Here is an 18,608-nt window from a genome sequence, read left to right on the forward strand (position 1 = left end):
AAATTGGCATGTGTTCTCTGACACGCTGTGAACACTATATGAAGGGGCGCATTGTTATATACCTTGAATCCACTGCACTAATAATTTGAAGGCCAAAATGAATGGAATATCCACAAAGAAGTGATAAGATTCACTATATTGAAAGCTTATGTTGGAAAGTTAAGTTTATGTCACTGTGATCTGTCTTTCAACGTAGTTGGTCATCCGTCACATACGGTGAATGGAAACACAAGACACAATGTAAGCAGAGTTTTACATAATATTTATGCAAGTGAGTATGGCAAGTGTGCTGTATGCTACATGATTAACGTTGTGGCGGATGAATGTTCAATTTGACACAAATAATAGGCATTGTACGTGTTAATTGATAGGTAACATAAATATGTACTGTGTATGGGATACATTACTCACCGTAATCGTATTTCTGATGCTTGTATCTGCTTAGATTCACATGCTGTGCATAGGCCGACATCTAGTGGAAGCTGCGGAGTATTACAGTTTGTTTTTCGAAACTCGAAAATGGGCGTCGACACAGGCGTGCCAGTAATACTATCCCTAGTGTGACGTCCACTGTACCCAAGATCCCTCACGCGTCTAGGATCCTCAGATTGTATTTTTTCTGACATGAGGAAGCATGAGGAGTAGCGTGAGTACAGATAATCCAAGCAGATAGACAGAAAGGTAAGACTACAAGCAATCATGCGCCTTCTCTCGGAGGGGAGGAAGGGTGGGTCGCATGTGAATCTAAGCAGATACAAGCATCAGAAATACGATTACGGTGAGTAATGTATCCCTTCTGAGGCTTGTGGAATCTGCTTAGATCACATGCTGTGCATAGATTAGCGAGCAGTACCAGAAGAAGGAGGTGGGATGTGAGAAGGGTCATGAGCAAACAGGTGTCTTAGAACCGCTTGTCCCACTTGTGTATCTGTCTTGGAATGAGTGTCAATGCAGTAATGCTGAGTAAAAGTGTGAATAGAGCTCCAAGTAGCTGCTTTGCAAATGGTGTCGAGGGGAACATTTGCAATGAAAGCCAGAGTGGCCCCAATGCCTCTAGTAGAATGGGCCCTTGGCGTAAAAGGCAGAGTTTTTTCAGAAAGAGAGTAACACAGCTGTATACAGTTGATAATCCACTTCGAGATCGCGCCTTTAGAGACGCGATCCCCTTCTCTGCCTGTGGCTACGGAGACAAACAGTTGATCTGTTTTCCTTAGCGGTCTGGTTTTATTTACATAGTAGAGGATCGCCCTACGCACATCAAGGGTGTGTAGTTTCACCTCAGCTGAGCTTTGCGGGTTCTGGAAGAAAGCCGGAAGCTCGATGGGCTGGTTTACATGGAACTTAGATATAAATTTAGGTGAGAACCTAGGGTGTGTGCGTAAAACCAGTTTGTCTTTGTGGATAGTAAAGAAAGGATCCTGCACTAACAGAGCCTGAATTTCACTGACCCTTCTTATAGAGGTAATGGCTACTAAGAAGGCCGTTTTATAAGTCAGGTGTTTGAGACTACTTTTATGCATGGGTTCGAAAGGGGGGCCCATGAGCTTAGTTAGCACCACATTGAGGTCCCATCCTGGCGGTGGGTTCGAAATTGGAGGGTGAAGTCTCTTTACTCCTTCCATGAAGGCTTTAACTACTGGTACTTTCCACCACGATACTTTGTTATGGGATGTGGTGTAAGCCGAGAGGGCTGCCAGGTGTACTTTCAGAGAGTTAAAAACCAAACCTGCGTCCAGCAGGTGGAGCATGTATGTTACAACGTTGGAAGGAGTGCAATCAACTGGGTTGATTTGTTTATTCTGGCACCAAATAACAAATCTCTTCCACTTGTCAAAGTAACAGTGCCTTGTGTTTGGTTTCCTGGATTCTTTTAGGATGTCCATACACCTTTGTGGTAAATTGAGATGGCCAAACTCTATGACCTCAGGAGCCATGCTGCCAGGTTCATTGAGTTGGGTTCCTGGTGCACTGTTTGACCTTGTTGCTGGGACAGTAGGTTGTACCAGGCTGGGAGTTTGATGGGCTCGCACACCGCCATCCTGCGTAGGTGTGGAAACCATGGTTGTCTCGCCCACATGGGAGCAACTAGGATGAGCGTCATCGATTCCTTGTTCATCTTGTACACCACCTTCCTGATGAGAGGGGTTGGTGGAAAAGCGTACGCAAACATCCCTGACCAGTTCATCCACAGGGCGTTCCCTTGGGAGTCTGGCTGGGGGAACCTGGATGCAAATCCTGGGCATTGTTTGTTTTCGCTTGTGGCGAATAGGTCTATAGTGGGGAAACCCCACCGAGAGAAGAGATCTTCTACGATATCTCTGTGAAGGACCCATTCGTGTACTTCTGGGAGGGAGTCTCTGCTTAGGGCATCCGCTAGGGAATTGAGCTCCCCTGGAACATGTTGTGATGACAGGAAGATGTTCCGTCTGAGTGCCCATATCCAGATTTTCTGGGCAAGCTTGGACAGATTTGGCGAACGAGTCCCTCCTTGTTTGTTCAGATAGAACATGGCTGTCGTGCTGTCCGTCCGGATCTGCACCGACAAGTTTAGCAGATGGGGCTCGAACGCCCAAAGCGCTCGGAATACTGCCAGACGCTCTAGCAGATTGATGTGGTTCTTGGCTACTGAGTGAGACCAGAGACCCTGAGCTGTGTGGTGAAGATGGTGAGCTCCCCACCCAGTCAGGCATGCATCTGTAGTCACCACTGCCTGTACTTCTGGATCGTAAAAGGGTTTTCCCCTTGCGAGATTCTCTCTTGTCCACCAGTGTAAGCTCTGTACGAGTGTTGGCGAAACAACCACTAGATCGTCCCACTGACCACTTGCCTGAGACCACTGTTTCGCCAACCATTCCTGCATGGGACGCATGCGCAGACGCGCGTGGGGGACCAGGTAAATGCATGACGCCATCATGCCCAGTAACCGCATTGCTTTGCGTACCGTTATTTGTTGACCTGACTGATAATGTGGAATTTGCAGTAGTATATTCCGAATTCTCTCTTCCGAAGGGAAGGTCAACCCTTTCTGAGTATCTAGGATTGCTCCTAGGAACTGTTTTGAGGTGCTTGGCACCAGACTTGACTTCTTCTCGTTGATAGAGAAGCCTAATTCGTGGAGGAGGTCGATAGTCCTCTGAATGTTTGACCTGCAAATTCCTGGGGTTTCCCCCGTTATGAGCCAGTCGTCCAGATACGGGTACACTGGGATTGCCTCCCTGCGTAGGTGTGCAGCTGCCACCGCCAGTACCTTGGTGAATACCCTTGGTGCTGAAGCTATCCCGAAGGGCAGTACCTTGAATTGGTAGTGGCGACTGTCCACCTTGAAGCGCAAGTATTTTCTGTGCGCTGGGAGCATGGAAATATGAAAATAAGCATCTTTCATATCCAAGGTTGCCATGTAATCCCCCTTTTTTAGGAGGGGGATTACCTCTTGTAGCGTGGTCATACGGAATTTTTGGGGCTTGACATACTTGTTGGCAGGCCGTAAGTCCAACACTGGGCGCATTGTCAAATCTTTCTTTGGCACAAGGAAGTAAGTTGAATAGATACCCTTGTTTACCTGGTGTCCTGGAACGAGTTCTATCGCGTCCTTTTCTAGCAGAATGGCAATCTCCTCGAGAAGGATCTTCTGATGTTCTAAGGAGTGTATTCTTTGTCGTGGAGGGTGGTTCCGGGGACGCTGCAGTAATTCTATACAATATCCTGTGGACACTGTTGACAGCACCCATCTGTCTGAGGTGATCCCTTCCCAAGCCTGGGTGAAGTTGGAAATGCGTCCCCCTACTGGGGTTGCGTGAGAAGGGACCCTGAACTGAGCGTCACTGCTTTGGTGGAGGCGTGCCACCTCCCTTGTTGGGGCTGCCTCTGCCTCTTCCACGACCTCTCTTGTTACCCCTGCCGTAACTTTGGGTAGACTGCTGGTTGTTGTTCCATTGTGTACCCTGTCCTTGGGCGTAGTTGCCTCTTTGTGAATTTTGGCCGCGTGGGCGACGAAAATTACTGTTCCCCCTCTGGTTAGGGGGTTTGTTGGTAAGCTGGCCAAGGGATTTGAGAGTCTCGTATTCGTCCTTGGCATTCTTAAGTGCGTCTTCGACCGCTTTCCCAAACAATAGATCGGGTTCCACCGGCTTGACTACTAATGAAGCCTGGGTTTCTGTTTTGAACCCCGACTGCCGTAACCACGCATGTCTCTTGATAACAGTACCTTCTGCTATCAATCTTCATGCGTTGTCCGCGGCGTCGAAAGTTGCTTTTAATATGCAACCAGACACGGCTCTCCCTTCTGCCGAGATCCGAGCCAACTGGCCCTTTAACGGTTCAGGAGCAGAGGCTATGAGCGCCGCGACCTCTTCCCATTGATGGCAGTTGTAACTTGCCAACAGGGTGGTGGAGTTTGCAATCCTTGCTTGGTAGGCGGACGTTGAGGCTACCTTCCTGCCAAACCCGTACAGTGTTTTGCTCTCCTTGTCGGGAGGAGCTTCTGACGACGATAAGGGTGTCCCAGCCCTCTTCCGAGTGTTGGTAACCACTAGGGAGTCTGGTTTGAGATGTCCTCTTATATAAAGAGGGTCAGACTGGGCTGCCCGAAAAAGTTTTTCGACTCTGGGGTTGACGGCTCTGGTGAGGTTAGGATTCACCAGGGATGGATCTATTCTACGTTGGATGGATTTAAGGATAGGGATGGTCTGAGCGACCGGCCTCCTCTCTCCCACCAACTCTTCTGCGAAGTCCCTTTCCTCCTGTACACCGTGGGTGTCGATGTGAAAATGTTCTGCTGCGCGAGCGAGAACTTCATTAAGGAGGGGCTGGTTATCAACTGGCGAGTCGGTAACTGGGGCTTCGCTCTCTACCGGGGAATCTACTCTGTAAATTTCCTGCTCATCTTCTATCTCCTCCAGGTCCTCATCATCCGCATAGTATTCAGTCCCGGTTTGTTCCTCCATAATTTCAAACTCCTGGTGTGGAGTAGAGTATGGAGTAGAGTAAGGCTGCACCTCGAAGGGTTCAGGTCTTTCGAACCGGGCCTTTTTACTTAGGGGGATAGGATCAGAGGAGCCTGAGGGTGTGGCCCCTTGAGGGTCATACGAAAGGAAATGTTCTGGGTTTTTTTCATAAAAATCAGCTAAGGAAGACATCCTTGACATTACCCTGTCTATGTCTTCACTGGACCATTCTTTGGAACAGGGTATGACTTTAGTAGTGACTTTAGTAGGCAACTTAGGGGACTCAAGGGTACCCTTGCTGGATGTTGATGTCCCAGTAGATTTGTGTTTGTCTGTCTGCTTAGGGTGGAAGGATGGTCTTACAGGAGTGGAAGGCTGTGCTTTCCGCTGTTTCCCCCCCTCCCCATGCGTGGAAAAATGTTTTCCCTGCCCCTTGGAGGCCCCAGAGACTTTCGACGGCTGTCGTCGGGGGTCTGGGGAGGTATCTGTGTGTTTCGAGCGTGGGGCCTCGCTGGTGTTAACTGCGGCCTCGGTCTCCTGGAGCGCGGCCTGGGGGTGGAAGTCGTCTTCGTCTTCCGACGATCGAACTTCCGTTAATCTAGGGAGCCAGGCACTCTTGGCAAGAGTGGATGATTGCCTTGCGTCATGAGGCGATCTCGATCGAGAGCGCCCAGAGGACACCGAGTCGGACCGTTCTATCTGTGCCTCTTTCCGAGAAGTCGACGTCGTCGAGATTCGGTTGGACTTAGTGTGCTTAGTGTGTGTAGGGTGTGTAGCGCTTGCGTCGCCGGGGGTCTTCCCCATAGCCGCCCTGCCGGACAACCTTCCGAGGTCGGGGACCTGCGCTCGGCAGTCTTTCGACGTAATGCCCTCGCCGTCCGAAAGTACGGCGTCGCTGCCATCGCTGAAGGCGCCCTCCGCTGCCATGGCCGCCTGCCTGGCGTGGTGGGCCCAACGCTTTGTCGAACGGTCCTTAAGTGTCTTAGGCTTAAACCTACTACACGCTCTGCAGTTCGCTTCGGGGTGGTCCCTCGGCAAGCAGAGATTGCACGTGGCGTGCCTATCGACCCAAGGGTATTTGCGGTTGCACTTGGGGCAGAATTGGAAAGGGGTACCCTCCATACGCACCTTGAGGCAGCGGGCTGGTAAGTGTAGGAAATATATAAGGTGTACCTATACGGTGTACCTATATACCAAGAGTGAAGAGTATGTACCACCCCCCACTCTCCCTACTTGCAGGGCCGAGGCCAGCGGCCTACTAGGTCCGGGCCGAGGCCAGCGGCCTTCCGAGGCCCAGATCCGTCGTGCAGCAGCCGACGGTCGATGTCTTCTCCAGCCGTCGTCGAGTGTCGAGGGTCGACGTTGGGGTGGGGAAGGATGTTAATAAATAATTTTAAACTTCAATAATAAGCAAAAGTATGGCTAAGGCCAGGGGACTCCGCAAGATGCTTCCGACCAGTATGGCGGAAAAAAACAATCTGAGGATCCTAGACGCGTGAGGGATCTTGGGTACAGTGGACGTCACACTAGGGATAGTATTACTGGCACGCCTGTGTCGACGCCCATTTTCGAGTTTCGAAAAACAAACTGTAATACTCCGCAGCTTCCACTAGATGTCGGCCTATGCACAGCATGTGATCTAAGCAGATTCCACAAGCCTCAGAAATACCATTATAAATTGGGCACTGAAATATATTTTTGAATTCTCGATTTTAAAAAGTTATATTATATCAATTTGGGCCTGTCATGGGTGCAGTTTAGCGGTCAATGGCTTCTTCAATCGTAATTGGACAATAATCATCAACAACGCATCTGTGATAACCATTATTTGGGACGATCGCCAGGCACAATCTGTCCTTTTGTGGCTGCAGTGATAAGGAGCCGAGCAGACCCGATCCCAGACAAAGAATAATTTTTGACTCTTAGACACTAAGAAGGATCCATCTCCTTCCTTCATCTTAAACCAATCTTTCGAACTAAAAACAGTGTCTGGGTTTAAGACAGCTTTCTTATTGAAAAGGAGGCGAATACATTTCACGAGCATATACCACAGGCTATGTGTGTCTTTTGCAAATAACTGCCAATTTGAGCCGGTGACCTCACTATGTCTTGTGTTAATTATGTTTAAGTATTTTGTATGATGATGCTCTTTTTTCAATTAATGACTTTTTCACTCATTTCTCTATTTTTTGTCCAATGTATACATTTCCATATACATGATCTTTCAAAGAAATGCATATGTTGATGTGCCCTTATGAGTTGGGCCCACCTGTTGTTTCTACTTGTTTTTTCTTTGATTGTCACTCTAACATTATATGTTGTCCTAAATAAGATGTTATATATTTTTCCACATTTAAGGCTGTTATGGTGTTTTTTTGTTTGTGAGGGAATGCTTATTTGATCTCTTTGAAAACAGGTTGGACTAGGAAACTTTGTTTGAATTATTTAACCAAGTGACCAACCCTTTACGTAACAGTCCCCCTCGTTTTGTTTGGACATATTATACCCCTGCCCCAGACTGTTACGATTCCCTATGGGCAGACCGACGCCACAATATAGTGGCCCCTTTTTTGTGGATGCAGTGATAAGGAGCAACATGGCAGCCTATACGTTCTGAAAACGTTTGGATGTTAAAGTGTTGCATTTGAAATTAAAACCTCTCATTTGTTCTCTGTAATGGAACGTCATGTGTGTCGATGAGAAATCGTCGATAGAAGATAATAACTTCCTGTGAAGAATGCGAAAACTGGGATTAATTGATCGATGAACGGAATCAGTATTTTAAGATCACCATTCTCAGTTAAACTAAAAATGAGAACCATGTGATGTTCGCTAACCTCTATTGGCAAAAGTTACCCATGTTTTCGTGGACTTAATAACCTCTTTTCAGCGTTGTCAAAATTAAAAGTACTTATGATATATATTTGTTTATTATTATTTTACTTGTTACGCTCCCGACTATTGGTGTTTTCTTCAAAATAAACATTTTTTATCATTTTTGTGAAAAGAAAGAAAAGTTTTGCATCTGTTGTGAATGTGTGTGTTTATGTTCCTAGTTCTGCGTTAGATAACGTTATGACCTTGGTAATGACAGGGTACGTTTGGCTACTCTGTCCACTAACGTCATTAAAATAGGTGGAGCTCATTGTGAGCGCCAAGTAACCTGAATTAGTGCCACGAGGGTACTTGAATTTAGGGCGGTGGATCAATGGATAAGATTAGCACAAGATGGCAGTACCCGACCGGTCGTTTTCGCATGTGTTAAAGTGAGAAACACTTGTGTAAGTTGCATTGGAATTAATTTTAAGAACGATCGATGCATGCTCTAAAATACATGCCCGATTGATTGGCCCAATACAGTTCCTGACCAAACTACCCCTTTAAGGTTGCATAGAAGTGGGAGCCGGCGCTAGCGAGTTGGCTGGGAATGGCGGACTCCTTGTAAATTCTGTGCACCAGCTCCCATAATCCTGATTTTACAGAGCTCCACGCTGCACGAGCGGGTGTATGGTCAAAGAAAATGGGCTCCTCTGGCTGATCAGGGGGGAACTGGAAGCAGGTGAGGCACGGCTGAAGTGGCTGGAGTGAAAGTGCTGGCTGAGCTCCAGCGGGAGTTGGATGGGCTTCGAGCAAACACAGACCGGGAGATTACATTTCTTGACCGGGGCCACCTGGTTCGGCAGTACGGTCAGGGACAGAAGCAGCGAACAGGAGGCCCACACACGTAGAGTGCATCAGGAACCCCCAGGGGAACCCACTGGGTGTAGAGGACATTGCAGTGGAATTCTGTGCATTTTATCTGCCTCTCTATGGGTCCAGATACTCCCAAGACACAGAGGTCCTGCAGTGCTATTTGGAGGAGGTTGAGTTGTAGTGGATGGCCCATCCGCTATGTGAGGTGCTCAATCACAATCTTTCTTTGGAAGAGATCTTAGCAGTGATCAAGGAGCTCCCCGGGTCCAAGTCCACTGACCCTATACTGGCTCCCGTTTTATTGCGGGGATACGAGATGCTCATCTCGGAAACGATTCCCCCTCGCTGCGGGAGACGAATATCTTGCTGCACACAGGAGGGAAGCTGGCTGAGGAGTGCGCCTCCTTCCAACCAATTTCCTTAATCAATGTTGACAATAAGATTTTCTCCAGGGTGTTAACCAATCAGCTTCTCCCGCTGATGCCAGGACTTGTTCTGGCAGACCAGGCAGGATTTTTGCATGGGAGGAACACTGCTTGCATCGTTTTTTGGGGATCTTGGCAGCGCTGGAGCCAGGAGATACAGGCGGACGTAATTTATTTTGATGCCAAAAAGGCATTAGACTCTGTCGAATGGCCTTACTTATTCGCAGTCCTCCAGAAACTCGGGCTGAGTGCCTGTTTAATTTCCATGGTCTCCTGCCTGTATGTTAACCCGACAGAAAGAATTGTGGTTGGGCGGCGGCGGTCCTTTTTCCACTCCTTTTTGCTCTGGCGATGGAGTCATTGGCGGCCATCCTGTGGGAGCAGCACATTCAGCTGGGACTTCAGTTGGATCCGTATAGGCTGATAATCTCCTTATACGCGGATGATGTGGCCTTCTTCCTCAGCGACCCGGGGCGCAATCTGGGCCCAGTGATGCGGGAGGGGAATACATTTGGAAAATTCTCTGGCCTGAGGATCTACCACAGCAAATCAGTGGTCTTCCCTCTTACGGATGGGACTGCAGAGTTTGCAGATGAGTTTGGCCTTCGGTGGGATTCTTCTGGGGTCCGGTACCTGGGGCATAAGTTGTCAAGTGACTGTGAGGAGCCGTTTCGGGACAATTACGGCTGGACTGTTGGGTCTCTCCACGAAAAGGTGGCGGTTGCTCCCTCTCACGTTCATTGTGCGAATCTCGATCTTGAAGATGACTGTGCTCACCAAATTCCTTTATCTTTTTCTCAACATCCCATTGATCCTCTCCAGTGGGTTTGTTCTGTGGTTGTGGGGGCTTATTCTTGATCTATTCTGGACGGGGAAGCCAGCGAGGGTGGTATACTCTACGTTGACGGAGCCCTATGAGAAGGGAGGCCTGGCCCTGCCAGATATGGAGCGCTATTACTGGGTGGCGCAGGCACACTGCCTGGCGCACTGGTATTTCACTCAATTCATCCGGCCTCATGTGCAGGTGGAGAGGGTGCTGGCCGCCCCAAATCTGTTACGATCAGCAGTTCTTCAGGGCCCGAAGAAAACACCAGGCTCCCTGGATATTGTGTGGGTTATCTGCGAAGGGTGGCATGTAAAATAGGCATCGACACACTGTATTCGCCTGCAGGCGGGCGGTGTTAAACCCGCCAGGTCAGACCTGGCGGGAACATCACCTCCCGCCTGCAGGAGTCGGGATCGGGCAGTCCGGAATTATAAGTGGCAGCGGGTTTACCGCTGCTGTTATTTCCAGACCGCCCGACCTGTAATGAGGCCCTATGTGAGGTAAGCCTGTAAGCCTTCATTCCAAACACAGAAGTGTGTAAAAGTAAGTTGGCCGTTTCTCTAATTTGTCTCATTTTCTCCTTTCAGCCAGATTAATTAAAATCAGTATAAAATGTAAAATAATTCTCCGATAGGGTGGTAAACCAGTTAAAAATGTTGGAATTGCAATTGGAGTAATACTAATAAGCTTTTCATCCCATAAGCAATCCTGGAACACAGGAAGTGTCCTGTTGTTTGATCAGACAACAAACTGTGTCACAACAGCTTATTCACTGTAAGTATCATTTAAAAATATAGCAATGTGGGCCATGAATAGTAGATCCTCAAAATGAGGTCAATCTAACTCCTTGTACCATGCCCATTTTGGTGCCGAAGAAGCCAGCTGGAGTCCTCTTTTGCAGAATGTAATCTCAGTGGGCTGGTGTGCCTTGTCCTCATTAAAGCCCCACACTACTTCTCCATATAAATCCACTGATGATGCCTCCACGGCATAAACCTTAAGCATGGGTCTAACTAGCCTTGCTCTGGAACATGCTGCAAATTTGAAATTTGAAAATACGTCCTTCCACCTGGGCCAGCCTACAGCTTTCAGTCCTAACATGTTTCAAACTCGACAACTTCAAGCAGAAAACCATGCCCAGATCATCAAATTGCTTGGTTTATGGAAAATGGACAGAATTTATTAAGAAGTGCATGATGCCAATCGCAGAATGGTGTGTAAAAACCACGACTGCAAATTTCCATTGATTTTTATTGCCCAAACTTCCACATACGTCTAATTTGCAGTTAATAGTTTTTGGAAAGATCTCAAGGCTTCCTGTTAGTTAAACAAAATGATCTACACCAAGAATTGGTATTGTTATCTTACATGCCAATGGCATGTCTGTACTACTACTACATAAACCTAGTACAAGTTATTAGTGAGACTATTAAAAAGAATTGTCGTCAACATGCACATATGTCGAACAACAAGCTGGATGGGGAATGAAGAATTAACCACTGGACTTGCACTGAACAATAGCATCAGTCTTCTTGTCCATCGAAATAAACAATTTCAATATGGTGTTTGCCATAGGAATGGTCTAGTCACAAATGTGAATGCAGTGGGCAGGTACATAAAGGCCAGGTAAAGTGACTGTTTCTTCATATGAAAAGTTTCAGTTGCTAGCAAGTACAAATTCAAACCCTGATGAAGGGAACACAGTCTTTTAAAAAGGAGACACTGGGTTGGGCGATGCTATTTCCCTTTTTTAACCAATTATTTATTTTGCCCATGATAGCTTTCCTAAATCATTTCATGGAGATGTCTATAAGAGAAAATGGGCGACAACATAAAAGGGGCATCATGCCCCACCCTTCTTATGAATGGGAAAAATGATCACCCCCAGGAGGATAGTAACTTATTGCAGTATACCACTGGGTTGAATAATTTACAAAGCAAAGGTACACACATCTAATTGAATGAATAATAAAAATCTGATGGCGCCACCTAAGGACCCAGACTTTTATTAGTCTTCCGAGAATTTAAAGCTAGCCTAATTTCCACAGTAGTGAAAAACATATTTTTCTCAGCCATTCGCATAGTCAGAGCTACACTGCTAGTGGGTTTTATTTGTTTTCCTTTCCACTACTTACTCTAATGTAAAATCTGAACTAGCATACAAGGTAACATGCACTTCCCACAACTCTACCTGGATATTATTTTCAGTCCCAGATGATCTTTCATAGTAAAGGCCAAAAGCAACCAGCTCCCAGAATCTTCTGCTCTCTGGGAGCAGTCCTACCTTCTCAAATTCTTCCCAGGCATGGTCCAAAGGTTCCTTTTTCCTGGCTAATTAGGGCAGTTTTATAGGTTGTCTCTCTAGTCAAATTTCCCTTTTTGAGCGAGTTGCATTCTTTAAACTTTGAAGAAGGTAATTCCTAGCAATTGGGAAGAATTCATCTAAACAGGTCATTTAATGTCTATGCAGAATAGGAGTCCGAATGTTGGCTAAAGCTTCCCCTACATTCCAAATAAAATGCTCATAACTGCTACTCGTTTCCCTGGCCGCATATCTTGACATAGGCAGTTCTGATGTTGCCTTTGATTATCTGCAATTATCTGTCAGGTCAGAATCTACCACTAAATCCCATTTTAGACCTGTTTGGTTTGTAGTGACATTCCACTCAAAGTTCACGATATTGGGGCACATCAAGAGGTCGACATTAAGGGTTAAAAGCGCCAGACGGAATTACCTTTACCATGTGCGTGCTCCCGCCAAGTTGTAATATGTCGGTAATTCCGCTGGACGCCACAGCAGTAAAGGTCATTCCGCTGAGGCAGAGTTACCGCCATATTCACGATGAGCTCCATTTTTTTGATCAGATTAGGATTAGCAAGGGAGAAAACAGGACTTTTGCATAGAAGATTTTGACTTTTGTTGGCCACTGGTTTGGAAATCTTGTGTTTTGTAAACAGTATCCAGAAGAGGACATGTACTTTTGAAGTATATGAAGAGACCTTTTGACTCCTTAACACCTCGATTTTCACACTTTTTGTTTATAGAATTCATCCCTAGGGGATGTGGACGTTTGAACCATCCTTCCCTAGAAAACTTTAATAAATCGGATTTCACCCAGTCAACATCTTGCCTCTGCACTCTATCGTCAACACCTTCACACCCCATAGATGCTTTATTTTGTTAGCTTTCTCTTCTAGTTTCGACAACCCCAAGAATTCAGTGTTGATCCTCATAATGAACCATGGACTCACCTTGCAGTTATCCATTCTGCTGCTATTTCATTTTCTTATAATATTATAATAACCCTAATTCTTGACCTTATACATGTACTTTATGCAAGTTCATTGGCTTTGCCACTTGTTAGACCATTAAACCTATGTTTTTATAAAGCCATAGGGATAGTTCTCACAGTCCCTTGTACACATTATTATTTTCTTATCTGTCTGACTTCAAATATTTCACAATAAATTGCTCAACTTCACCCAATTTTCAGCTAGAGCTCAGCATGTGACCATGCAGATACGGCACTCTGAGGAACGGTCCACTCCCCCTGGATGATTCCTCTCAAAGTCCACTCTAGGCTCAGTCTCTTTGGACAGGGGCAATCTCAGATTTTCAGTTCTGGAGTCTGACAAGCTTGCAGTATCACCCTTCAGAGAAAGTAGCCTAAATACCTCAAGGGTTAGCTTGAACACAATCAAGTCGATCATAAAACCAACCAATAACGGACCACAGTTCCTGTACAGGTACTAGAATATGCCTTTATTAGTTATACAACTGCTCTAGTGAGCATCTCTTGGCTGTCCTCTTTTTGGATCAGTGGTAGGTGCCGATCTACGCTACATGCATGCATTCCATCTCAAATTCCATCTATTCCTCCCCCCTTCACCAACACTCTCCTCCGTTCTAATTTTCCTTGTCCTTGGTAGAATAAGGTCAGGACCAATCGACAAGTTTCAGCACTCCTAGACCACAACTGGAACAGCACAAAAATTGCTAATATACCGCAACATGCCAAAGCAACTCCCTTATCTGCAAAAATCAAGCAGGAATGTTACAATCTACCACGTTGCATTGCCTAGTCTGAGGTCAGAATGGCATCCAAGGCAAACTAAGTATCAGAAAAAAAGTGTTCTCACTGACCACCTGTGAATTGTGACTTTCTACTAACATTAGAATGAATAAAAGCCAAGGTTGCTGCAAAATGTTTTTTTGTCCGCCAATTCATCGACCTATTCTCAGGACACTAAACACAAGTCATCCAATGGGATTTCAGATCTAACTTTTCAGCCGCTTAGACAGCCATGTGGATCAAACGGGTGTAGCATTTAATCTGCTTTCTGCATGTGCTAAAGTAATGAATATAGCAAGAGCTTACTATATAACTATTGAAAAGCAATGTTACGTTATGGAAAGCAAACAGCATAGCAAAGAACATGTCAAAATGAAACATGTAACTTATGATGTGGTTCAAATTAATGTTATGTTATCGCATACTTATACTGCAGCTGCCACCACCGTAATGGTCTCATGGTGCTTAACCTTGTCCAAGTATGTAGCGTATTGTGACCCTTCAAGGGTGTTGCAAGTCCTTAGTCAGTGATAAGGAAGGATAAGGTTGGGTGAGGAGGTGAAGGAAAAAGGTGAAGTTGGGGCCGCAGGCGATAGGAAAGAGTGATACTACAATAAGAAACAAAAATATCCCTGGGCAAAGAAACATTGGTAGAGTGTAATGGGATATGACTGTGGTTGCATGGATGCATGTCTAATAACTGGGTATACATATCTGCATTCCTGAGATGAGGAGTCAAATATGCACAGCTTAGTTTTACTCTGATGGCATTTTCTAGGCCAGGTTAAGCAAGGTACTAGATGATGTGGGTGATTGATTGAGTAATGGACTTTAGAGGTGCTCAAGCAGGCCCTAATATTGTGGAGGCTTTTACCAGGTAGTTGGGTAAGACAAATACTGGTGTATCGGTGAAAATATGTTTAGTTTAGGTGTCCTGTAGATATGCATATTGGCCTAAGCACATTTGCAATATGTTACAAACTTACTGCCACACTTATGGTGGCCACGCTGCCATTTTGTTCCATTCGCCATCTTGGATGCAATGTTTAGTTCAATTCCCTGTTCATCTCGCCTTCCTCACTCTGAACGCGGTGGAAGGCAGCGGCATGAACTCTATACTAATTGCTAAGCAGGAATGCAGATTCTGCTCGGTGTTTTTGTTTGTCTAACACTGTAGAGCCTTGAAGTCTCTGTAGAAGCATTTCTAATCTATATGTTAGGTGCCCGCGTGTCTCAACCATGTTTTCTCTCCACCAATATAAATTGTAATAATGCGCAGCTGCTACGTGCTCCTGTAGAGAAAAACCCTATTCCCAGGCTTTAGAGGAGAGTGACCTTAGGCTTCAGGAGCAACACAGATAAGCTGTACAGCAAATGTTACCTTGTACCAGGGAACACAATAAGCCCCCACGCACTGTTTTGCCCCGCTCCCAGACATTAAATTGTCAATAGGAGGCGGGGTAAAAATGTAAACTGGTTGCTTTAGTAACATTACCTACGTGGAAAGGTCATGAACCATATGGACCTTGTCACATGCTGAGGCTGGTCAAGTGTTTCAAATGTGATTCTGTTCAGTATATATGTGTGTAACTTTGGTTGTTCGGGGCTCTCTCCCACCACGCTATCTGTGCACATGCACATGCATCGTGGGGCGCTGAGACCCCAGTCCGGGCTGTAACAAATGACTCTGTAAAACCTTGTGACTGGCTATTTCCATTTCTTTGTAGTAAGCCTCATTTTGTGGTCTTTCACATCAGGAGAGCACTTGGTTTGCCATGCCAGCTGACAGAGGCATCAGTGCCAAGGATTGGACATGCAATTATGGAAGCATGGGGGAAATATGAGGGCACAGGGAGAGAGAGCCTTAAGTCCTTCCTGCATCTGTCCCCCTTGCCCCAGCAATCAAATTCCCAAAATATAAATGAAAAACGCTTTGATAAAACTTCACTCCCTTCCTCCTCTGATCATTATTGTACAGACATTCCAAATTCTCCCATTTATGTTTCCCATTCCGATACGCCATCCCTTTCATAAATACATTTATTTGTTATACAATACATATCTTGTACATTGTTCTGTCATATTTTTTTGTTTAAAACCCTGATTAATAGTCTGCGAACTATACATCTGCCTTGTGGCACCCCCATTTTGAGAACAGACACCCCGGGGTGTGCGTTCTCGAAATAGGGTGTGCCCAGGCAGAGCACGGTGTCCGCGCATGTCAGGTTTCGCATGACGCATTTTGAATTAGTCCGCGGATAGCGCGCCGGTTCTAAGAACAGTGACACGCATGCACCCTGCGTCTCCTGTCCAATGGGTGCCAGTGGATGGCCGCCAGGCCTGCGGACGTCCCTCAATGTCATCATGTGGCTGCACCCATACACCGTGCCGACTTGTCCGTGAACAATGTTCGTCACCTTGGACAGTTTGAAACGGCATTTATGGCCAATCCAGAGTGTTTCAAGTTGGATGTTTACCCTTCCAGAGCTCCTAGACCCAATCTTAGTTCATCTGACAACTTTTTACAATTTTCCAAGGCCTATTTTCGACTCGGTAATCCACAGACAGTCGCGATGTCCGTGGACAGTTCCTCTGAAGAGAACCACTCATTACTTTCAGTCATTCTTACGACGGCAGACAGGGAGAGAGCACAATCTTTGGAGAGCTATGTAGGAGCCCTATTTGGAGACCTTATCTGGCATCAATGGCATCTGTTATGACCATCCCTCCTCCCAGCCACCACCACCACAACAACAACGTGGAGGGCCTGTAGAGGGGGGAACAGGCACAGAGATACAGATGAGGTTCAAGAGGAAGATGAAGAGGAGTTAGAAGAAGTCCCTATCTCCGGCGCCTGGAGTGAGTGCTGTGTGTGGTGGTTTTTCACCACCATTTGGGGTGGACCAAAGGCTCAGGAAGCCGAGGTGAGATGCACTGAGGGATACTCAGTCATGGAAAACCTGGGCTGTACTCCTAGGGGACCACCTCCATACGCTGACACTCCTAATCCAACCACCCAGGTGCTCTGAGAAGGGAGATACCTTTCATAGGGAAAAGTAGGTTGACAGCCTCTACCCCATCTTCCTCGACCGCTCCTCTCACCACAAAGAATACTCCTTTGGGCAGAGGATCCAAGCAGCCACCTCGCAGGCCATACAGAATGCTGCTGACCCTTACCTTTCGAGGGTCACAGTACTATGTTTGTACTGCGCAGCACCGATCTTTAGGGGGGAGCAGTTTCATAGTGCTTTTGAGGCTGCAGTCAAGGAGCACGAGAAACACTGCCCCACCCCCTTAAATGCAAGGTCCACCCAATATGTCCCCCTGTCCACCTGCCCCTCTGTCTCTGTGGTTGGTGCCCCTTCCCTCCCTTGCATCCTCTACCTTACCTCGCCTCTCCCGAAGAAAACAAAAAAGCCCAAAAAATACAAAATGAAAAACAAAAAAAAGGTTCCTTTAGGAGCCACCTTTCATAGTTAAAAAAAACAGAACTGAAAATAATGTTCACAGGACCCTGCATAGTCCGAGGACAGCGCAGTAGTCTGCGGCCATCTGGAAAATTCCAGGCGTGGGGTGGGAGGATTCAAATCATTTAAATTGTTTTTTGTTCAAAAATCATAGCTCTTAAAATAACCTTTTTTTTCTCTTTTTGGCTTATATATATATTTTTTAATTCTTTGGTTTTATGCACTCAACTAACAATTATTCTACTGAACTTAATTATTTTTTCTAACTTTCACAAAAACTGCTTCTAATTTGTTTTTGGTTTTTCCTTTTTCGTTACTTCAACTACTGAAGAATACTTCAATCCATATTCTGTATGTTCACAAAAACTGCTTCAATGCATTTTGAACAGTTTCAAGAAAAATCTGATTGCCCACATCAGTGAGATGCACTCCATCTCTTCAAATTCAATCCAAGGCCCTCGGGAGGCAAGGCTGCTACCTGTTTAGAGCCTAGCAGCAGTCCCCCACTACCTACCGAGGAGCAGGAGCTCCAGGCTATGTCTCTGCAGGAGCAGCGGACCCACGGAGGAATACACATGCCCAGCTGTATTCTTCATGATTTGCGGTAAGCGCTGATGTTTTCTGCGCAATGGATGGAAAAATGCCACAATAGCCTCTACTTTACTGCAGGCAAGCTCACTTTAAATTTTAAATGCAAAAGGTTCAATTTGCATCACTATTTTGCCTTGAAAGGCTAAAGCAAGCCCATCGCCGCCATTAAGGTACACGAGGTACCTAATCACTTAAAGATGGCCGCCCGCCCGATGCTTGCTGCCCCTTCGGCCTAATCCAGCCTTCCAGTAGCCATCTGATTGGCTTACTGGCCTATCTTCACCCCCATTGGCTGCTGCCAGGCGAAGCCGGCCCACTCCCTCCAAGGACCACGGGAGGCAAGGACATCACCTGTTTCTGTGCCTGTTTCTTGCCGACTCTGCCTCTGCCAGCCCCCCTGGCCCACACAGGAGAGCACCAGCATGGAGGACTCGATGCCCCAGGACCACTCACCGTTGCCTTCCAGCCCCTGAGGTCAACGGGTAAGCCCACCACCAGCATAATACACGCACCCACTGATCCCTAAAATGGCTAACTCCCACCCCCATGCGCCAAACCCTACCACCTGGCTGTTGCCCTACACACCTACC

General features: G+C 46.4%; 1 protein-coding gene across 3 annotated transcripts in view; it reads right to left on the reverse strand.

Annotated features, from left to right (window-relative positions):
- Nucleotides 1-18,608, reverse strand: part of SCUBE1 (signal peptide, CUB domain and EGF like domain containing 1) — a 2,600,196-nt gene that overhangs the window by 1,280,968 nt on the left and 1,300,620 nt on the right. The gene's annotated exons all lie outside the window — the stretch shown is intronic.

Source organism: Ambystoma mexicanum, chromosome 12 (genome assembly GCF_040938575.1).
Source record: "Ambystoma mexicanum isolate Mex_15411 chromosome 12, UKY_AmexF1_1, whole genome shotgun sequence".
NCBI lineage: Eukaryota > Metazoa > Chordata > Amphibia > Caudata > Ambystomatidae > Ambystoma > Ambystoma mexicanum.